Raw genomic sequence first — 24,872 nt, 5'->3', positions numbered from 1 at the left:
AGCGGCAACTCAAACTCATTCCATGAAACATTAAAGATCCAGTGTGTAAGATTTATGTGAAGGGGATCTATGGTAGTGTTGTTACGATACCAAAATTATGACTTCGATACTATACCTGCCAAAATATCACGATACTCGATACTTTTGATACAATACCACAAATACGATACAATACCACAAATACGATACGATACTGGTATATTTATCTATGATGGTAATAAATAAAACATCTGTAGGGTTCCCTTTTTTACCAGCTTGTTCCTGCCCAGCTATTCATATTAGTATTAGCCTACAGCAAGATATTAATGAAAACTACATGGGGACATCGTAGCATTGATTATATACGGCTATGCAGGCCAATTGTCCGTATCTGACTATATGACTACATAGTTATTTCCACAAGTATGAGTTACATAATTTTACAGATGTGTGTTTGAGGTGATAAAAGGTAAAAACATGCCACCTGAGTGAGTGAGTGGGGGCAGGGCCCCGGGGCCTGTGAGTGTGTGTGTGCGCTGTCTGGGCGCGCACGCAAACGCAAACACACACACACACCCCTGCTCCTGTTTTTTTCATGCTGGCCTGATACGATGCTGATTTGACAAATTAACGTGGCGTTCCCGTTCAACATGTGAACACTGCACAGGGTCAGCCATGTCTCCCTGAGATCACTCGCTGTGAGTGAAGCTGCCTGTTTCATGTGTGCGAGCTGGGCAGCCCCGCCCCTCGCAGTCAATGCATGCAAGCAGCGTGACAGGGAGCGGAGCGGTGACTGCGCTCTGAATGCGTGCTATCATAATAAAGTACCGGTACTAAAAATATGCTAAACCGTATCGTTTTTGACGTAAGGGTACCGCAGTACCTTTCTAGTACCGGTACACCGTGCAACACTAATCTATGGGCAGAAATTGAATATAAAATTATCCTAGTGATGTTTTCACTAGCGTGTTTAATCTAAATTCTACGCATTGTTGTTTTCTTTACCCAAGAAGGAGCCCTTTATATTTAAATACTTTATATTTACATCAGGAGGGAGTCCTCTCTCTACAGATACCACTAGATGTCAATCAATTCTGCACACTGCATAGGGCTAGTTTGGGGTCCATATGAATGAAACACAATTTCTCTCAGATTCTGGTTGGACTCGGTTCTTGTTGAATGGGTTCAGATACAACACTGTGGCCCGAGCTGTGTCCGATACCATTAAGATCTCCAAAGAAGAGCTTCACCTCTCCACAAGCTTGATGTGTCATGTTGTGATCAGGATGACACAGAAGAGCAGGGGTCACCATGTGTGTTCTCATGTGTGTTCCTTTGATCAAATATGCTGTGGATTGGCTTGGACACCAGACATACGAGGCGAGGGTTTCTCCAGGTGAAAGATCATGTAGTGTGTGTGACCCCCTGTCGTCAGTGAGTCGTGTAGTATGAACTCCCAACAAGTTCACTACTCCTAATCATGTGGGAGTGGTGTGGAGTGGACTTGGCTTCAGGGGAGTTGTGGTGGGGAACTACTCAGAGATGAGGGCGGGCTTCTGGAAAGCAAACTTCAGGAGAGTGAAGAATGGAGGGAGAGGAGAGAGCGTGTGCTTGGAGAACAAATGTGAGGAAATAGAAAGAACGAGTTGGCAAAAGAATAAGCGAAAAAGGATGGCGGGAAGATGTGTGGCAGCTAGAGAAAGTAGGGAAGGAAATGGACCGGGCTTGTTGCAAAGATCAAAGTGTGTTGAGTTGGCTTTTTGTTTTATTAGTCTAATATTTCCTAGTGCAGGCAAGAGGAAGTGATGAAGGGAAGGAGGAAGAGAGGAGGAATTTGCAGGATCAAAGCGGGGGGGGGGGGTTGTTTACTGTGATCTGTTGGCTGTGCTCTGTTTGAGTGTGTACTTAGAGTGTGTGTTGGTGTTTTTAATGATAACTCAGTGTGTTACCGGTGTTAATGTGGCAGACCTGGTATGAACAATCGTCCTGAGGGATCTGATCACAAGGGGACAGCTCTCAGTATGTCAGTTCACACCTTGTAGCTTCTTAATATCCACATGTCCCAACTTACACACGTGTGTCCTTTTTGTTTCGCAAAGACTAGATGATGCTATTTTTATCCAGTCTACATATATATCTGTTGCAGTGGTGTATAAAGTACTTAAAGAGGCGGTGGACTAGTGGCAGAAACTTGGACTAGTGGCAGAGAAGGGGTCTCTGGTTCGATGCTGGTTCGACTCCACGGTTCGTCTCCTCGGAGTTTCAACGAAAACTTACCTGGATGGTATAACAACATAAAAAGACGAACCTGGACCTGTCCAAAGATCAAATGACTATTCTCCCTACCCTGTCTAGTGCCCCTGAGCAAGGCACCTTACTCCCCCAACATCTGCTCCCCGGGCGCCGTACACAGCTGCCCACTGCTCTGCTCTGCAGTGTGTCCTGCACCAGATGGGTCAAAAGCAGAGGACTAATTTCCCCATTGCATGAGTCTGTCTTTGCATGTTTGTGCATGTTTGTGGGATAAATAAAGTGTTTCTTCTTCTAAAAGCCATACTTGAGTAAAAGTACAGATATCTTACCTGAAAGTGACTTTGTTAAAAGTAAAAGTCACCTGTCAGAAAATGACTTGAGTAAAAGTCTTAAAGTAGCTCATATTAAATGTACTTAAGTACATTTAAACACCAGACACTTTTGATACTTAAGTATCAAAAGTACAAGTACCAAAATTAAAAGTGCTTTTTATAGTAGGCCTATACAGACACAAAACAAACCAAAATGTTTCTCCTCACGATTTATTTCAACAATATGCATATAATGTATAATTTTACAAATTTTGAACCCTAGATGCTGAGGTTCAAATAGTAATGGACCAGTGCATCTGACGAAATGCACTGGTTGTAACAAAGTATTTCTACTGTTACTTCCCACCGCTGGTCTGTTGTCAATGTAGTTGTGTAAGAGTGTGTTTGTGTGTGTGTGTGTATGTTTGTGTGTGTGTGTGTGTGTGTGAGAGAGAAACGGAGATATCAGAACTAGGAGGGGCCAAGGGATTTTACCCATTTGAAAATTGAATGAATTGTGGTGATTAATATTAATATTGTAACCATATAATGTGACATGTTGGGAGTTATAAAATTGCTTTTGATTAATTGTGAAACTGTTGCGGGTCAGAGGACATCTGCTGAGTAGACGGTCCTTCAAAGTGACCCGGGACACATTCACATTCACACTGCAAAAGGAATGTGGCCACATGTGTCCCAGACCACTTCCCAATGTGGTCACAATTGTATCTCAAATGGATCCTTAATGTGTTTCATCCTGTGTTAAGAGCTGTCCACTTGTGATCATGTCATTTAGACCAGGTCTGAACAGGGTCGTTGAATGACACAACCTTACGACGATTATAGATTTAAGTGGATTGGTTAATTTCTATGGTTTTCTTTTCATCAATCTGTACCTGTACTGTGTATGGATTAATGTATACCTCAATATTGCTTTTTACAAATATATATAACAAATCTTCAGTTTACCACCATGAAGCAAAACCTTATTTAAATGCCTTTATCATGTGATGTATCTCTTCTGTCGTGTTTTTTCCCAATTGTATTTGCTGCAGTTATATCCATCATTAACATTATCAGCTGGTAACTTTCTAATCTATCAGACCTTGTGAGTTCAGCATCAAACTATCAACACATATTTCTTATGTAGAGTACGTTAAACCTACACTGCTTAACATTTTTTTTATTTTGACTGGATTTAATGTCTGTAATAAGAATGGTCCCTAAAAACCCATGCAATCCATAGTTCCCCCTATGCTGACAGTAGCATTTTAGCATCCTTCAGATCACATTTTCTTTTGATGTTGCAATTGTGTTAGAGTTTTTAATCACTCTATTTATAACATCCTATAAAAGCATAGGCTGATTTTAAAAGCAGCTAATTAAGACCCCAAGTTATTTTTTTTGACGAGAAACATTTTTTCTGTTTTTGTGAGACACCACCAGTCAGTTATTCAAGCAAATGAGTCCAAATCTTCAAAGTTGAATTTGTGCCTAAATCAAACCAAACCTTTACTACAGCAATTTCACTATGTAAACGATTGTATTTCCATATTTTGTCATTTATCTATTTAGTCTTTTACTATTATGGACCTATAAGTCAGGCACACATGTGTATTGCTGTAAGAGTATCTGTATTATGTTACGGCGAGAAAGGTCATCAAAAGTATCTGATAATCATATTATCAGGACTTTTTGGATCAATAATTAATAAACCAGTATGACAAGGAACAGACCATTTATATATATATATATATATATATATATATATATATATATATTGGATTGGATTCAATTTTATTGTCATTACACAGAGTACAAGTACACAGGCAACGAAATGTAAAGAAATGTTAAAAGATTATAGCATAACATGAGGGGAAGGAGGAGGGAAAACACAACCCCCAGACTATGCTCCTAGAGGAGTACAGTTTGGGAAATGCAAAAAAAAAACCAGCACATAAGCACAAACATTTTAAACATGACTTGCAATGGGGAGGGGGAGGGGGGAGGGGGAGGAGAGCCAGTGACTGGGTGTTCTAAGCCCAGCCAGATGGGGGATGGAGGTAAGCCAGCCTGACAAGCAGCCATCCGTTCCCGCAGCCTCGCAGCGCAAGACACCAGACCCGCCTGTCACACTGGGGGTACGAAGCAGGCGAAGGCATGGGATGGGGGGTGTGGGTGATGCATATCTGTGTGTAGTATGTACGTGTGTATGTATGTAAAGTTCATGTATAGGTACGCCTGTGTTGTCGCCCTCCCCAAGGCCACATCGGCCAGATTCTCTGTTCGCAAGATTGTTGTTGCCGTGGAGACCGCCTCGAAAGGTCCTAGACAGGGACAAAAATCCACCGGTGTCTGTGGGGGGGGGGGAAGGGAAGCAAGAGTGTCTCACAGCAGCGCTCTTCAGTGGAGTTGATGTTCCAGCAACGGCCTTGGTCGGGCCCGTGCTGGCTGGGGGGGGGGGGGGGGGGGGGGCGAAAGATAAGATTGGGAGTGTTTGGACTTGCAGTAGCCGCATTCCAATTTTTGCGCGTCTACTCTTTGTCTCCTTTTTCCATTTTATCCACCAGGTCTCCGAATCGATCCGATTTCCTTAGCAGAGCCGTGAGCTTCTCCATGATGTTATCCACCTGGCGGTTAAAGTCCGCGGTCTGAGTGCCAACAGCTCTGCCCAGTGCATCAATCATCAAGGGCAGCTTTAAGGGGCTCTTGACAGCTGTCACCGTTTCCATTATTTTCCGATAAACCAGGGCAGCGCCTATTCCAATCAGCAGAAAGCCTGTTATCATGGTTCCGAATAGGTAGATGTGTGGATGGTGTCACTTTTGTTGAGAGACCAACTGATCAAATCCATCATTTTAGTTCGTAGAGCGGTGCGGAGAGAGTCTCTCAAGTAGACAAGACAAGACAAGACGAAGAAGCAAAGCAGGGAAGGTCATGGGGAGGAGAGGGAGAGAAAATGCGACCGCCATCGGAGAGAGCCTGAAGAAGAAAAGTCTGCTGTCTGGTCCAGCTTCTTTCAATGTTCTCAGTGCGCCTTGTTGCCAGTAGTTATCTGTTTGTGTTCCTGTTTTGTTTTTGTCTTTGTAAAAGACTTTTGCATTATTAAATTACGTTTTATTTATAACCTCTGCATCCTGGGTCCATCTCTCCCTCAACTTACCTTGACAGAACAACCCGACCAAATCATGGACCCAGCAGAGGTTAATTTATTTTTTGAAAAAGTTTATTATTTTGATTGGTTGGTGTATGAGCTGGAGGACGGAGGCCCAGACATTGCCCAGACCATGGAGGACATCGTGGAGATGGAGGCCTGGCTTCAGGATTACCCCTGGGTGAGCCACACCGTGCCATATCTCCCGGAGGTGCAGGAGAAGCTGAGGAGGTTGTGCAGCACTGCAGTCCCCTTCTCTAACCCGTTTGAGGGAACCTGCCTGGCCCCTGCAGTTGAGTTCTGCGGTTGTTGGCAGATGTGGGAGCAGTGCCCCTGCGTCTCCAAGCCCAGCTTGCAGGCACCTTTTGGGGACCCTGCAACCTCAAGTGGTATCCTGCGGCAGGTTGCGGTCGTTGGAGAGGGGTAATCCACAGCGGAAGCCTCTCTCTCCAGCAGCGGGCTCAGACGTCAGAGGTCCTCGCTTCGCCTGCTCCGGTTCCAGCTCCGCGCCGGAGATTCCCATCTGTCGTCCCCGGTCCGCTGACGTCAGAGGTCCTCGCTACACCTGCTTCGGTTCCTGTCCCGCATCCGAGGCTCCAGGCTGACGTATCCCTTCTGCTGACGTCAGAGGTCCTCGCTTTGCCTGCTCCGGTTCCAGCCCCGGTTCCTGCTCCACGTCGGAGGCTTCCGGTGGACGTCCCGATTCCTCAGGCATCAGGGTTCTTCGCGGTGCCAGCTTCAGTCCCTGCTCCGGTCCTGGCCGACGTCTCCCCTCTTCGGGCGGCAGAGGTCCTCACCTGTTCCGGCTGACGTCCCGACTCCTCAGGCATCAGGGCTCTTCGTGGTGTCAGCTCCTGTCCCTGCTCCTGTCCCCGCTCCAGTCCCTGCCTCACGCCGGAGGATCCCGGCGGACCGCCTGGTTCCGGCGGCTGAGGTCCTCGCGGAGCCAGCACCAGTTCCTGCCCCTCGCCCGGGGCTCAGGTCGGAGCCCTTGCCCTCCGCTCCTGACCGGTCTTCGGGCCGCCCGCCTGAGGAGCCTCAGAACTCTGTCCCAGTGCCGGCGCGGTGTCGTCCTCCAGAGCTTCGGAACTCTGTCCCTGTGCGGCCTAGGCGCCGTCCTTCTGAGCCACAGAACTCTGTCCCGGAGCGGCCACGGTGCCCTCCTCCTGAGCCTCAGAACTCTGCCAGACACGTCCCAGAGTCCCTCCTCCGGTTCCCCCATTCTCCCTCCCGTCTCGGTGTACTGTGTACTGTGATGTTCTGTCATTTTAGTTTGTTATTTCTGTCTCTGGTTTTTCTGTTTCCTGTTTTATTTTGTAGTCTGGTGTTTCTTGTGTGTTGTCTCTGTCTTCGCTTCCTGTTGGTGATTATCCTCCTCTGTCCTCATGGGTTTCACCTGTGTCTCATTGCCCCTGCCTTCCTCCTCTGTATTTAAGCTTCTGTGTTTCCCCTTGTCCTCTGTCGGGTTGTACTTGTTTCTACACGTCGTCCTAACGGTTAGTCTTGTCTGCTGCCTCGTCCAGCTTCTTTCAATGTTCTCAGTGCGCCTTGTCGCCAGTAGTTATCTGTTTGTGTTCCTGTTTTGTTTTTGTCTTTGTAAAAGACTTTTGTATTATAAAATTACCTTTTATCTATAACCTCTGCATCCTGGGTCCATCTCTCCCTCCACTTACCGTGACAATATGTTGTTTTCGGTGCTGCATTTGGTACACAGGCCCTGCCCACTAGTCTCAGTGCCAAATTTTTTCAAAAACAACATAAAAGGGCTTGATTATCAATTTTTCTGCACAATCTTTTGCAGTTCATTAGTGGCATATCTCCTGTTGTTGATTGGGCAATTATTCAGTAAACGTGTCTATCAATCCCTTGAGAGTAGAGATAGATTACCTGCTGTTCAAAATGGAGGAATCGAATAAATGTATCAACCCCATTTGGCAGTTTTGTTTGTGAAACGTGCTCATCACTAAAAAGCACATTCGCACATTAGCTGAGTGGGTTCAGCATTTAGCAGAAAACTGAAAAGGACAGTGAATGTTGGTCAGCACATCCATCAGGTGAACATAAACATGACTCCTAATAAATGTTGTTTCATGCCTGCTAGATCTTTTTTTCACTAACACAGTCACAATAACGTGCCACAATATGCAATTGTGTGTAAACAGCCAGACACGCTGACCCCAAGCAAAAAAAATTAATTAATGCAGGTTGAATAATAGATAACATGATGCTAGATTTATAGTGCTCAGCAAAATCACTCAGACCGTAGCTTTTCCTGAATTACTCTCTCAGACATACCATTATCGATGAGGTAATCTTGCCTCACGTAATTATCACAGAAACACAAGTTGAACAGTTACACATTTGTCAAATTACTGACATAACATGATAGGGAAATAGATATTATGTTTTCATTATGGCTTGTGAAGATAAACAGGCTTACACTGTGCTTTCTTTACTGAGCAGAAAATGCAACATTTTCCAGTAAAGGCTAACACTTATCTACATTTCTATTCTCGTGGCACTAATGTCCATGAAATGTTCAAAATAAATCTATTTGGAGGAAGGAGAAGCAGCACTGCAGCCTTGACAAACTCAATCTGTCACCGTAAATCAGATAAATCTAGTAACAGACTTATGTATATGACTTGTGGATGCCACAGTGCATTCAGAAAGCACATAGAAGTGTTTCTATTTTAGCAGAACTGAATACAAGGAATGACTAGAGAAAAAAAATCTCCTGTCTTCTTCCTCTGTCACAGTCACCACACAGGCCTTCATGTAACAGCACACCCTAATGAGAAACAAAAAAAACATGAGCGGGGCTAAGTTAGGAAACCTGCGGCACACTCTGTGCAACACGATATGTTGTGTGCCGTGCTAAAGCGTGTCTGAGCTGTTCCAGGGATTTCTGAAAATAACAGGAGCCTATGATGCCTGTGATGTAAGTAAATCCTGCAGCAGCTGCAGTCAGATGCAGTGTTGTGGTGAAATCCAGGAGGGGTTCAGACTTGGGCTTTATTAGCTGTATGAAAGAACATAGGTAGATCTGTTAGATGCTTCAAACCAGGTCATGTATTCGGTATCTGTGTGTGCTTGTTTGTGTGTCTGTGTATGCATGAGTGCAGGGACAGTGATGTAATTAATGCTGTTGGCAAACAAAAAGAGAAAAACAGAGGACAGACAGATGCACGCAAACGCCACACACACGAGAAGAAAGCAGAAGAAAACCAAAGCAGGGCTTGGCAGTGAAACCGTCACTAACACTTTGCAAACACAGCAGCAGTCCGACACCTACTGACCCAACACTGAACCCACTGTTTGTGTATAACTGTGTGTGTGCATGACTGTCCCCATCGACTAACTAAATCAGTCTGATTCTAAATCTTATGCAGAATTTACCTTAGTTTGAAAACAGTTTTTATTTTAATCTTTTTACCTTCTGGGGCTTTGACTATATTGCTACTGTTATATATTTCTTTTACGTTTTCCTTTTTTTGCACAACATTATTTCTTAAGTTTTCTGCGTCTAGGTTTGTCAGACTATGGAAGGTAGAGCTTTCTTGACAGACTTTTCATATTCCTCAATTAAAAATCCTTCGAGGAGGAACATCACAAGATGAAATTGAATGACCTGTAAGATGATGGCCTCTTACTGTGGTTTGGACAAACCAGGGTATCTGCAACATTTTATGAGCATTCAAATTTATGTTACTTTAACATGTTATGTTGTGTTAAAAATTCTTGAATGGTTGAGGTTAAGTGGCCACACAACCAAAAATGGTTCATAGCTCTTTAAATGTTTCAGTTGCTGGGCCTTTGGGTAAATATGCCAAATTCTACCCAAATGTGGAAATCTAAATGAATGTAGTCAGACACTACAGTACCCTGACCTCCAAGTTTCAAATCAACTAATAATATTATAGCAGATTTATTACATATAGTATGTGCTGTAAAAGAAGCATTACATGAGGCCCCGTATGTAACGGAAAGTGTTTTACACGATAAAAAGAGATCAGGCAATTACGACAACAGTAGTTTAAATGTTTGAAAAAATTATAGATGATATTTCAGATGCTCATTTTCAACATGGAGAACAAGAGAAACTACTTGATATGCAACTGTATCCAGCTCTGTACGTTTTATACTATGCCATGCTTTGGAAACCTGACTCTAGGAGACAGGATTAAGCTTGGTCAGCTAGTCATAGTTACCAGCAACATTTTTGAGATAAATCAAGATCGGCTCTCTAGCCTCTATGACCTTCATGTTTTAAGGTCTTAAAGTCCAGACCATATAGCATTTGAATGACCTCAGTTATACAGAGTTACTACCCAAAGGACTAAAAGATTTAAACTCTTCTAATATTCAGAACTTGCACAAATTATTCCACAATTTCACCTTCTCTTGCAAATTAGACTTTGGCTCATCTTTGTCTCCTTGTGTAGTGATCCTGTGTTGTGCTGTACTGTATCTAGTCCCTGACATTGTGACAGGTTTGATGGTTTGCATGCGTTTTGAGCAGAGATTTGTTTTAATGCCTGGCTGTCAATGGGATTTGTAAGGTCACACTGACCTCTGACCACAAAAATCTATTCTGTTTATTCTTCAGTAAAACTGAAAACACTTTTAAAAAATTTGAAGAAATTCCCGTAAGGCATTCTTGAGATATCATGTTCGGAAGAATGGAATGAACTTATGAATGTATCAACTTATCAACATAATGCCTCTGGCCACTGGCTGTCCCCGGTGTGGAGGCTTAAAAATCCGAAGTAAAAGTCTTGGGTGTATATAAATTCATCCAACCGTGCTTATGTCTTTATATTTTGTGTGGGCAATGCCTTTCAGGCAACCCGTCTCTTCTTTGAATCTCAGGAAAAAGTATTTACATGCTTGCCAGAACATGTAAGTGGGTACGACACTTTCTTCTTACCCTGAAGTTTGCATCTCTCTTTTTCCAGCAGTTGAAATGTTTGTCCCATCTTTTTGTTTGAAGTCCTCAGTCATACACTCATGCTTTTCAGATGGCAACAGGAATATGGCAGTGTCACAGATTAGGGGATTAAAAATGAGGGATTAGAGTAATGCTGAATATTATGTGGATTATAAAAATAAAAAAATTTCAGTACCTGATGAAAACAAGATTGAAATAATCAGGAGGATTTATTTGTTTAAAATGTCACATTAAATAGAATCTCAAAGAAAAGGCAGAGGTGTGTATTTAGTGCCCAATGAAGAACTGGTATCTTCCATCTAGATGGGGAGACATTGTGGTTTTCCAAATGTCAACCAAGAACAACCCCCAGTTTTTCTCTTTAAAAGGACATGTCTGTAGAGTAAACGGAATCTTTTGAGGAACTGTAGATTGTGATCATATTAGTTGGTATTGCTGTCTTGTTAGCCCAATGGACTTGTGATTAATCATTTCATGTCATTTTTCAAGTCAAAGTGCCCCAAAAAAATTCCTTTGGTTGTAGCTTGTCCGTTGAGGTTTTGCTGTTGTTCACTCTCTGATATGCTGTGTGTTTACAACAGAGGCAACAACATACTCAAAGATTGTGCCCTAAATTTGTCTGATTTCTCATATTTTTTTCCTTTTCTTCATTTTCTCCTCTTCCCCACATCCACAGACCGAAGTTTTTAACACATAATTTATTATATTGTCAATCTGATGTGTTTTATTTAGGTATTTAAGTATGATAATTGTAAAATTCACTATATACCAATACAAAAACTCAAAGTGATATGACACTGCGAAAGAAAAACAGAGGGTTAAAACAGAATGATCAGTTAACATTGTCAGTCGTCTATCATGTTATTCACTGCAACTGTTTAAAATGAGTACTAGCTCAGACCCACATCAATACACACCAGCTGAAATACTTTGATGTAACCTGAAGCACTCGATGTTCAGACATAAGTGAGACTTCTTCTCATTCTTTTCTCAGTTTGCTCACTGACACATGGTCACACCAGACAGGGGCAAGTGTCTGAAACCTCATCATCACTTGAGTTTTTTTCCCTCCACGGTTAAGCAGGTTTTGGAGGGGTGCAGCTGGAACCGCAGCGTACTGATGCTAACCCCCCCCCCACCCACCCACCCACCCACCCCACAAGGACATTAGAAGTTGAGCGGTGGCACTCAGAGCTCAGCGTTACAGCAACTTAAAGATATAAAATGTAACATTTCCTTGATAAAGTTCTGTAAAAGTAAATTTTTAATGAATTATGGAGAATGTTGGTTTGAGCTACATTGAAGCTCTAAGAACCTTTTAAACGTTTTTAAGGATGCATCAACATTTTACATGAACTTAAATTAAGTTAATCAATCTTAAAGCACTGTGGGATAGCAGGGCACAGCATGTTAACAGTATCATGTCCATATGGCCGTCCTCCACATGGCAATTTTTGCTCCACTCTAATGCAGTTTTACAGGGAGAGCGGAGGACATTTCTGCCGGAGCATTCCAGCCACTCTTACAACCTGGATTCTCACTGGAGATATTTCTCGAGCAGGTTCTTCCTTCATGTCGATTTGTGTCACTAATTCTGCACCAACTAAGCCACCCTTTTTATTCCATCTTTACTACCCCAGAGAATACAATCCAACCTGCTGTGAAACCCTGGTCAGCCAAGGTCCCCTGGCAGGAGCTTGTGAAGGAACCCGCTGTTTGGTGGGTTGTCTGTGACATGTCCACCTCAGGCCTCTTGGTTTTTAGGAGTCATGGCTCAGTACAAGCAGCGAATGCAAAGGGTTTCTAACTTGCTATGCAGTTCCACCTCGTCATCTCTCCAAAGAGCAAAGAAAGCCCTGCTCTTACTTTTCAGCATTGTACCAGAACATACGTTATCGGGTTTGTTAGTAAGGACAGAGATTACTTCTGGCATTAAGCTAAAACACCCGTCTGATCAAATGAGACATCTGCGAGTACGGTCGTGTGCAAATTGAGACAAAGTAAAACTGATGTGTCACAAATATGTATTCCCTTTTAGCATTAACAGAGGCCATGACTGCTCAATGATGGTCGGTATTGAGATTATGTATTTACCATCTATGCACACATTCTTGGTTATGTTCATATGCTCATCATACACAATTACTGACATGGTCTGTGCCAAGGAAGATGATTTAAGGATATATCCTAAGACAAAGGTCGCACTGGACATTTATACATGAGGACACCACCTCATGCAGAACTTGTCCCATGTTTTGTTTGAACTATGTAAACCTCATCCGTTTTGATTTCTTCTTGAATACATGCTGAGAGAACATTTATGCAGTACTTCAGTGTCTCATCTGAGAATCGTCTCTCATGTGTGAATTCAACTTTTCTCAGGGAGTAAAAATGTCTCCATCTTTTCCAAGAAATAACTCTCAATATCAAGGCTAATGAAGCTGGACAGTATTAACTAAATGTCTGTGTTATCCAGAAATACAAGCGTCAATCTGTGGAGGGCAGGGTGCCACTGTAAATGAATATACTTCAAAACCATGACTATCTGGCTAGCTTTGCAGCTCTGCCTTATGTTGGAATAAATCCTTTATTTAAAAGGTATAAAGGCCAATCAACCAGTATATCAAAATTCACGCACTAGCCTCAGTGAGTGTGCACACAGTGTACTACATACGAGTGGACTGACTGAAGTATCCAATTAGAAACGCAGCATCTGATTTTCCCCGTCTCTGTTTCCGGTCTTGACAGGTGTCAGCATAGCAGCATTCCACTTCCTCTAAATTACAGTGTGGCAGCCAATCAAACACCAGCAGTGACCCTGGAGAGGAAGTGATAACAAATCAGTTTGAATGTCTGTGTGTGTGTGGTGTCAGTGCCACTGTTTGGTGATGCAGCATTGAACACTCCTGGAACACTCCTGTCTTAAGCAGAGACCTTTGACTTGAGGCTGTATGATCTTTTTTTCATACTTCTGATAGCCCAAAGCCTCCTCCATTTTTTCATCCCCCTTTTCTTTTCCTCTTCTTCTCCTAGTGCCATTTATACTGTCTACTAACATTTAGCAAAGTATCTCTTCTGCACTAATGGCTTAATGAGACCTCTTCCTTTACAATACAGTATGCCACCTCTTTTGTCTGACACATGCAGAGAGTAAGCAGAGTTTAATGGGCGACCAATGAGCACATGTTTTCCGAGATAATTAGTATACATTAGTTTAAGCCAAGTTTTTATCATATTTAGTCAAATATCTGAATATGCTGTTCCAATAGTGAAAATGATTGGAAAAGAATGTTGTAATTAACATAGTTAATACTGTGCTACATTACAGAGAACATAACACCCGTATCAACAAGTCTTTAAAATATAGGCCTGAATTTCATATGCAAGCTCAAAGCAAGCTGTCTATTGATTTTGAATGTGTCGGAACAATTGGCAAGACTGAACATTGTGTTGATGAATTTCATAACATCACAACACCACTTGTTTTAATGTTGTGGCTAATTGGTGTATAGAGAAAAGCATATTGCGCACAAATGCACAAACATGCGGTGATGTAAAATAGCTGTTCCATGCAGTCATCACAAGTACTTGAAAGCTCTGCAGCCTAATTGAAGAAACAAGTTACAGAGTTGCTTAACAACTTCGCCAAACAAACATGAAAGCAGAAACAGACATAAGCGAAAAACAAAATATGGACAACAGGACAACTGTAGCATGAGGGTCAATCTAATAAGGATTGTAAAAATGATGCTCTCGTCCAACTTTTTCTTTTCTTTTCTCGAAACACATGAAATCATATCAATGTATCAACTCTCCTATTGCAAACCATAAAAAAATCATTTTAATCCAAATGATCCCTCTGCAGCCTTCCTCTTTTTCCCTAAATGCCCTTCTCACAACAACTCATTAATTCTTGTTTATCTCTGTGGCAGTAGTCTATCGATTGATCTCTGCAGCCTTTTCATCAACTCATTAGTCTACTCCTGTTTAATAGTTTCATTCTCCGCTCCCTTCCATTGTGTACCTCGTGTTTCATACATGTCTGGTAACAAGGAATGAGGTTATTGTTCGTACTGAGCCTGTTTCATACCCTGCTAATGGCCATTGTCTTTCTTCTTTGTGCTGCTGCTCATTTAAAACGAACCATTGCTGACCATAGGAAACATATCAAATCTGTTTGTTTCACATTGTATCATTAGTGCGGACATTGGTATGTTTCTACACTTTGTTCAGTTTTAGTCATTAAAAATGTCTCGAGTATCTGAGTTTAAGAAAAGCCTGTAGAATAGAAGACTTCATCCATCCAATGAAAAAGCTGCAGAAGGAAAAGACTAAATTCTTGGGTAATTATTTCTGGATAAGGGCCTAATTGCTTGTCCTGTCGTCATTGATCTGAAGTGTCTGGCTGGTTGTTGTTTAAACAGGCTTGGTTTTATTGGGATGGCATGACATTGTTACTTTTGAGTTTTTCGTATAATGAGGATGACGCATCACAGTTTGGTCCAGCCGGCAACCAGAGATAAGAATCTTAATTTCAGTTGCTACAATCAAAACATGAAAATATGATATTTCCAAGTGCTTTTTAACTTTAAATATTCAGATTGACTTGATATTATCTGGGTGAGAATCTGAGTGAACTGTCATTGTGAAGTGAAATTAGTCTGTGTAAACAGGTCGTTTCTCAATGTCGTTTTGTTGCTTGAATTAAAACATTTTTTCATTATAAAGTTTTATTTACAAATTGGTAATGAGAAATCTAAATAGTTTTGTGTGACCTCTTTGAAATTAAACATTTATTTAGAAAAATATCACTATGCATCAAGAACATTAAAGTGGAAAACACAAAAGACAGTGTGCTCAACAGGCTCATGGGTCAGGTGCCTTGGAGGAGACTCAGCAGTGCTCACTGAGAGAGGAGGAATAGGGGGCTCAGGAGTAAGAGGAGGAGGAGGAAGAGGAAGACGATCCTCCCATTCCCATGAAGACCAGGCTGAGGAAGCAAGTTGGGAGGGAGAGAGAGCAAATGATGCCAGAAACGATCAGTGTGTGTCACGGAGAGGATGATGTCAGACATCCGTCCCAGTGTATCGTGCAAAAAGTGTTTTGTTAAATCAACTCTAAGCCAGGTACTGATGTGGCTTCAGCTCTACTTTGTCAGAGGATATTGAAAATGGCTGGTGGTTACAATTTTCTCGTGTTTTGTCTATTTTGCATGGACTTCATTTCCCTGAAGTGTGTTGAGGTTTCAAAGCTTTTGTAAAATATATAGTGTCATATAAGTAGAGAAATGTACCTCTACACAATTTTACAAAAACCCTTAACAATCAAGCCCCTTCAATCAAAGAGCTCATATCCAAATAGATCACTTCACTCCCAAAACACAGTTTGTATAACGATTTTAATTGTTTGCAGGAGGTCTGCTTTGGGTCCTGGTCCTTGTTATTGATCCCGATTGAGAGGACCAGGATTTTTGTTGAGGGATTTGGAAGAGATTTTTCACAGATTGAGAAAATGGTACATGTTAGCCCCCAGGTAAGTGTCTAACTGTACGTTCGGGTTGTTATGGAGGGGGGGTTCTATTGATGTTAGAACCCCCCAACACCAGGACTGGTTTGCGGCCTTTGCAAAACCAGTCCTGGAGTTTCCTGTTTTGTATGGCAATGTGGTAAGTTGGTTTTTAGTTACCTGGGGCCTCATTTATAACCGTTGCGTACGCAAAAAACGGGCCTGAAACGTGCGTACGCCACTTCTCATGCCAACGTTGGGATTTATAAAAACAAACTTGACGGGAAAATGTGCGTATTTCTACGCAAACTTAGACCCACCCTTACGAGCGTTTTGGGGAGACGGGAAAACGGCGACACAGACGTGAGGTGGTGAACTGCAGCAGATTATTGATCCAATTCATCATTTACATTAAAACCAACAGTTTTTCTCGCGCAAAGCATCTGCTCCACACGAGCCTTTTAATTTAAAAAAATATAAATCAACTTTAAGCAAATAAGGTTCAGATTCGATTTAACGGCAGAGTTACGGTGCCGAGTCATTAATAGGTTTTAATAATATCTTCTAACACTGTGCGTGTATCATCAGATCGCTGCAGTGAACGGGACTGAGCCAGAGAGCGCACAGAGCACACTGGAGATTACTTATAAGAAATGAGGAAACTTTCCAAATAATATCCCAGAGGAGGTGAGGATCCACTGATGTGAGGGAATCGGTCCGATGCTCTAAATAAATAAATACTGCCGTGACACCGGTGCGGGGAACTGCTCGATGTGTGCATGTGAATGGAAGAACGAGGAGGAAGCGAGGGTTCAGCGATCTCTGATCTCACACTGTGTTATGTGATGTCTGATCTCACACTGTGTGTTATCCACAGCAGCAGAGTATCAGTGTATTTTCTTTATCGCTGCTGTCCCATAACGTCGCTCTTCACCTCCACCTCACTAACAGACACCTTGATGTCAGTGTCAGAAAGTTTCACTTCCTCTTCACATCGCTTGATGTGGTGACTCCGTCAGGACTCACGGTGGAAACCCATTGGTCAGCAGCATTATTCAATATTCACGCCGTGCTTTGCGTTGACCATTTATGGTGGAAAGTGGGCGTGTGGAGGGCGGATTTGGAGGCAGATCCACGTACGAACGTTTCCAAGTGGACTGTGATTTTTAAAGCGAACATTGCATTCAGGTGTACGTGCGCACGGTTTTATAAATCGGAATTATCTTTTGCGTACGCCATTTCCGGATTTTGTACGTACGTACACTTTTAGTATGAATCCTACGCACTCTTTTATAAATGAGGCCCCAGGCACTCAAAATAGGTCACTCTGAGGAGGGCTGTTTTAAATAAGGTAAAAAGGGTGCTGTTTTAGATAATCCTTGTGGTATTTTGATCAAAATATGTTACAGACATTTCATTAAGACACCAAGGAACCAAATCAACTTGCGGTAAAAAGGATTACTGGACAGATTCCAAGTAATTTCGGTTTACAGGAGGAATACAAACTTAAGACCGGCTAGCTAAGGCAACACTCACACCGATGCATCACAAGAAAAACAATATGTTATTACAAGTGCTTTAACATAAATTCGTCAAACACACACACCAATATCAATTTCATAATTTCACAGCATTTCACACCACAGACGTCCAATTGCGTGTACATAATATTCTGTTAAACAGTATGTTGGAGAAACAAAATTCCACAGCTACAAGAATGGTAGGCCTACAACACAGGTATAATTTGAGAGACAAGAAAAACACAAATACTCCTCTAGCCAAACACTTCATATTACATGAACCACAATCGCTTAGAGTAGAAGGCCTCCAATTAAATTTGTCTTGGACTGATATAGAACAAAAGAAAATGGAGAGTAGATGGATCTTCCTCATAAACACGAAATAACCAATTTGCCTGAATGTTACAATGAATTCAACAATCTTGTGAATATTTCATGACTCCTAAACAACATGGGTTATTTTATTAGAATGAAGATAATATTCATCACCCAGGAGACCCAATTCATAGAGTGTACAGTGGGTTTAGAATCCTGGCCGTGGACCAGGGCCCTAATCATTTCCTACCCAAGCCTAAACCTACTCTATTATTGCCTAAACCTAACTCACACACTCTCCCTTCTTAAACCTAAGACTCTTGCCCTAACCCTAACCACGATGGACCCTTGCCTAAACCTAACCTCCGAACTACACTAAATAAGACTCCAGGCCCTAGCCACTATGGACCTTTGCCTAAACCTAAAACCTTCTAACTTGAGAACAACAGCGTTTATCTAAGTCCAGATATTCTGTACAACATATTCTGTAGACCAGTGGTTCTCAAATGGGGGTACTTGTACCCCTGGGGGTACGTGAAGGCACTCCAGGGGGTACTTGAGATAAATGTATATATTTAAAATTAGCATCCATTGAAAAATCCTTTAAAAATAGTTATTTAATAAATATTCAATAAAATATAAGTGTAAGTTCATAAACTGAATAGTATATTCAGTAGGCTATTCATTTTCATTATCCTAAAAAACCAAGACCCATTAAATATTTTTATTTCCAAGTAGTTCAAGAGAGACCACTACAAATGAGCAATGTTATGCACATGGAAGGAGTTGTAAATGTTTTGTTGATGTATTCTCAAATGTTTGAAATTTGAAAGTGTAGTTACAAAGTTTAATAAATCAGACACAGCGAAACCAAAAAATGCTTTGCGCTGGTTAGGGGGTACTTGGCTGAAAAAAAAATTCACAGGGGGTACATCACTGAATAAAGGTTGGGAACCACTGCTGTAGACAACTCAAATAAACACTAAGGAAATAAATAATATGTGATATGTAAGTTAAAACAATCACAGTTTATCTATACGAAATTCGCTTAAAATCACAAGTCACAGTTCAGTTATAAAAAAAAAGACAAATCATTGACGTCAAAGTAGTAATAACATGATTTATTACAACAATATATGGATGTACACAACTCAAATTAATAACATGTAATTTGATATGTGAGTTAAAACAATCACAGTTTATAGATACAAAAATCGTTTAAAGTCACAATTTTATCTTAAATAGAACATAAATAAATAAATATATCACTAAGTCCAATAAAACAATAATATATTCATAGATACACAGTATCATGAATGATGTTATAAATAAGTAAATTTTTATTCACAGTTTAGTAAAGGATCACTATGGAATCGACAAGGGGGAGGAGTCTGTGAGAGGCAGCCTATAAATAAGAGCCCTCAGTGTCCTCACTCACTCTTGCTCTGGATGTTGTAGTGGATGGACTTCACAGCTCAGATAGAAATATTTTGCTTTTTCACATGCCTAATAACACCGTAAGAAGACCAGAGAGGGTCGAATCGCGTCTGGAGGTGCGAAACACAGTGACACCGTAACATGTTTTCAGTTTTTGATTTTATTTTTAGTGTGTTTCTTTGAGTTATTGTATTTTTGATTTTATTTTATGCAAAAAAACAATGGTTCCAAGTTGCATTCTGCGCTTTCTCAAGTAACAACCCCTGAGTTGTTTCCTGTCATGCAGGCAGCACCATCAGTTGTGATACCGACGCACATGTCCCAGCTTAGTTAAGGGGACCTTCACGGAGACTGTGAACCTTCTGGATAAGAAGTTTATTCCCTTTCGGGCCACTGTCTTGGCCACTACAACTGTTGTCCCGATCCCCAACAGTCCAAAGCCTGCCCTGAAGAACGGGTTTGTTTCAAGGCTCGAGGCTAAATATAGAATAAACTCACCTTGTCCAAAACAAGTCCTGGATGACAAAACCTTGTCAAAACGATGTAGTGTTTAGTAGGGTCAGGAACCTCAAGTCCGTGACCAATATCTGGCTAATATGTTTTGACGACAGATTTGACTTCTTTGCACCTTTTTTTTATAAAAAATGTAGCCCCCATGTCCCTCGCAAACATGTCGGCATTTTTTGCTAGAGGGCTGAATCAAAAATGGCAGCCAGCACCTGGAAAAGTGACTTTTTTACCAGAGCACCTATAATAATGTATGAATACACTTTTTGTGGTAAATTGACCATACGGATTGTGATTCTGACATCATTTTCACTAGACGAAAAGCAGTATTATTGTCACAGTGAACCTCTTCGGACAGGCCTGATCCCCTGCTGTAACCAACTGTTTCCATGATGTTACCTCGGCGTTCGCCAGTGAAGATAAGGTGGGTCTATTGGCGTTTGCGGACCTTAAGGGGGATTTGGAGAACAAAAGGAGAGAGCCGTGGGGGGGCTCGCTCCGCCGCGCGGACCGATCGCGACGTGTGATCTAATTAGCATATGAATCGGAGTCCAGCCGCTGGCTAGAACCTCTCTCTACTCACCATTGGAGGATACCACAGACCCTTGAAACTAATGTCACTCGTGATTGGTTGGTAGAAGTGTTGCTATTGGTCACCTTATGGGTCATTGCAGTGCACACGTGGGGTCACAGCATTCCGCACGTGGGGTAAGCCCCTCCCACACAATATTAATAATAAAAATGTATATATTAATATTTATTATTATTTATTAGTAAGCCTTTACCAAAAGCACTGCAGTTAATTAAAACTAAACATTCATGTGATGCTTGATGTTATAGGTGAACATATTGTACAGGGAACAAATGTGAACAAGGTATATGTGGAGTGAAAGCTTTATTTACATACAGCAAAAATATTGTACAAAAACTCAGGTGAGGCTTGAAATGTTTCTCTGCAGCCTCTGGGTCATGACTTCTTTGTGGTGCTCTGCCTGAATCGTCTGTGGTGTGTAGCTGTGAGATCAGTGTAGCTTCCAGTCTTATATGAAGTGTGGGACACAGGTCGGTGCGCTCCTGGCTGTGGAAGGATGGATCCATGTCATCTGTCCCGCTTCAATCAGCTGTAAACACATTCAGTAAAATTAGCACAGTTCAATGACAACATACACCTTTACATGTAACTGGAAAATTATTTAATGAATATAACCTTACCCTCTTTCTTCTCCGACAACTCCTCAATGCTGATGTAAGGTCTGGTCGGATCAAACTGGCTCATAGTGTGTCTTAGTACGTCATGGACAGGCAGCTGGAAAACACCAGTAACATGAGTTTATTATTAATAAACGGAAATAGCCGCGCTGCATCACCGCTGGAAGATCCACAGCAAAAAAACACCAAAACAATTCATAAACAGTTACTTCCATTCAATGGCTTAATTTTCTGCACTTTAAATCCGGACTTTCAGCGTCTCGGCCTCACGCACAGTGACCGCCTCGTTGTGGGGGGGGGGGGGGGGCTGTGAAAACATACAGAAAAAAGTCACGATGAAAAAACTTAACGAGAACAAACTGTTACATCTAAGTAATTCATACATATTTACACATGCACTAGATCTGCTCCAGCACTCGATGCTGTATTCGTATTTTAGCAACTTTCTCGCTATCCCAAAGTGGCGGACATGCTTTTCAGATGTAGGGTTAGCTTAGTAGTTAGCATGGCGGCTCCGTTTAGTTTAGCTCTCACCGTAACTCAGGGACTGTGCGCCCGTCTTCTCCGGCTCGACTCGTCCACACCGGGCCCGCGGCTCTGCTTCCCACGCACTCATCTTCTCCTCCAGGGAACAGCAAACATTTCTTTGCTGGTAGAGGTGTGGTTGACAAATCCTCTGTGCATTTAACCAGCACAATTGAAAAAGTGACTGTAATCATGCCACTCTGTACAGTTGTTGAGATTCAGGATTGTTTTGGATGACAATAAAAATTTGAAATAAGTGCATTGTTTAATTTGACAGCATTGACCTTTGTTCGTGGTATACAATGTAATTCATTATAGCACACTTACTTATTTAAGAACAATTTAAAATTTCAGGTTTTATATATATTTTCAGCCTGGTTCACTCTGCCAGATAGTTTAGTATACTCTTAGAAAGAGGTGTTATCTGCTCTGAGGGGAACTATCCTAATTTTCATTTGTGAAGCTCAGAGCATTGTCATTTGCATGTGAAAGCGTCCTCTAGGCGTAGGAGTAGGGGGGGTCACCTCAAAACAGCTCTCAGGCTTGAAAACTGCAGAGTTTCCTTTGCTGCCTGCAGATACGTGTGAAAGTCGTTAACCGAAGGATGCGACACAGATTGACACAAACGCTTGTTTTCATGCAGTGTTTGACATTAAGACAATCTGTTGACTCCAAAATCCAAGATGCCCACCATCCGGGAGAGCAAAATGTAAAGTTTTATACACAAATCATCCCCCAGGTCTCCAGAAGATGGGTTGTGTACGGCCTTTATACATTACTTATGGAAGGACAAAAACAAAGAATATCAGAAATAAGTTTTATTTAATAACTAACTTAAAGGAACGAAAAACACCTTAAATCATTAAAATTAGTCATTAAAAAAAGACATAAAATTGTTAATTACAGCATGCTTTCATGCTGTTAAATGCTACACATTATTCTAACAATGTAACTGGTGAATAATAAGGGCATTGATATATATAAGATTAGTCCAAATCAGAGCATTCTGCCTCACTAGAATCCTATGCAGGTAGATGAGTTGGAAGAGCAGGTCGTGTTTAGCGGACAGGGCGACAATGACCAACCAGCAACTGCCATCCATGTCCGATTGGCAAGGGGTGCTGCTTCAGGGAGGGATGGCGTACTAGATATGCCAAGTAGTTGGCACGGAGGCAGTGTACTAAAATAAGAGTCACACGAAACACATGAATATTTTCAAATTTATTTTAAAAAGACTTTTTCTCCTCCGCCTTCTCCATCACATCTGCACAAAGAAATAACCATTAAATGTTTACAGTACTAACAAACTTAATGTAGGACATTTCTAAATCAAACTCTTTAATAAAAAAAAGAAAATGCGGGAAGCATTTGGTGGAGTTCCTCCTCCTCCGTGATGCCTCTCGGCAGTTACAAACACATCATGCAGGTCGATGCATATGGCATCTGACGTTGGCCTGCCTCTTGCCGGAAAAAGTCTATGCTGGGTTTGTTTGTGAAGCCCACGCCTGAACCTCATCCGCTCCAGTGATGAAGATGAGGAGCTCTTCATACGTCAATACACTTTCTTTGTCTGCCATGAAAAAAGTAAAATATAAGTAACATTTGCATTCATTTATAAAATCGATTGTCTAACAAGACTATATTTTATGCCAGCCCCCAAAAAAAATCTCAAAAATGTAGGTTATGTGAAGGTAACAGATAGTAAGTAACCTCAGTAATTAAAAATATTCCTATAGTTTGTGTAGTTTTATAATGTATATTAATTATATTAATTCATAAATATTAATTGAAACCAAAATATTTCACCAGTTTTACATAAATTTTTCTTGGTATTGGGAGTAAAGTATTAATTTGCATTTCTTCACTTTTGTTTTGTAATTTTTTGACAAATGTTGAGCTTTTATTTTGAGGGTTGGAGTAAGTACCGCATAAGCTCCAGTCTCTCATCAGTCTGCGCTGTATTTGACTGCGATAGGAGTGTTGATGGGAAGAGATGAATCCATGTGACAGCCTTTTAGCTTCTTTGGTTACATCACAGGAATAAACCCGAGTTCAGCTAGATACCCCTGTGTCCAGCATGTCATTGTGCACCAGAACACAACGCAGTGTGGTCGGGACCTGCATTGTTAGAAATTTGAAAACTCCCACAATAACACTATGACTATTTGCCATCTTTCATAGTACATTTCAAGTGTACCTTTATGTTTGAGTATTGTGTCATTTATTTTTATAAGATCCTGATTATTGCGCCACAATTTCCCCACAGGTATGTACCAAATGTACCTTCAATCATGTTCAGCACCATCTCCCAGCAGTAGATGGTGTCCTCCTCTGCCTCAAGATGGTTGCTTCCTCTACTGCTGTAGCTGTAGTCGAAAATGGTAAGGGTTCCTGCATGTTTGTGAATAACAGCAATGCTATCCATTTGGCCTTTAAAACGTCTCACAGTTTCCCAAATGCATTGACTCAATCGGTTAACTGGAGGATCATCTTGGCCGTTCTATAAACCAACAGAGACAAAACATGTACATTACTGTTATAATTATACAATTATTATACAAATGACTATTACTGGATGAAATCAGTTTGTAATGTATATGTTAACAGCGGCTTGGTAGTCTCAGCAGCCAGGAGAGAAAGACAAGAGAAAGCACAGACTGAACCCGTGCAAGTGGAAAAGTACATGTCTAGCAAACAACAAATAACAAATGCTCAAATGATCCTTAGATGGCATTATCAATAACATCATTATTATTTTTGATCTATTTGGTGCTGCATTGAGGTATTAAAAGTATCAACCTTTGTCCCAAATGAACAAATACATACATAAACATTTCTGTGATTCCAAACTTCTGAATGTTACCAAGTCACAATGCCTTGATTACACATGATCTTACAAGTATGTATGCATTTGTGAACAAAATATAACAATTACTAAACTGATATATAATACTGATATTTTCCATATGTACATTATACAAATTTCCAGCTCATACGTACAATAAATGAATGTTTTATATTGACTACTATTGTATTGTACAGTACAGCTCATTTCATTTGTGTATGTATTTACCTAAGAAAGAGGTAGTGCTTCACCACATACGTATAGATTTTTGGGATGTCTTCATATGTTGCACTAAATATGCCTGGGATGCCGCACTCAGAGATCCAGTCACCCAAATCTTGCTGAAGTGCAGTCAGGTCCC

The sequence above is a fragment of the Limanda limanda genome, chromosome 12 (assembly GCF_963576545.1).
Source record: "Limanda limanda chromosome 12, fLimLim1.1, whole genome shotgun sequence".
Classification (NCBI taxonomy): domain Eukaryota; kingdom Metazoa; phylum Chordata; class Actinopteri; order Pleuronectiformes; family Pleuronectidae; genus Limanda; species Limanda limanda.
Note: the sequence above shows the minus strand (reverse complement) of the source record.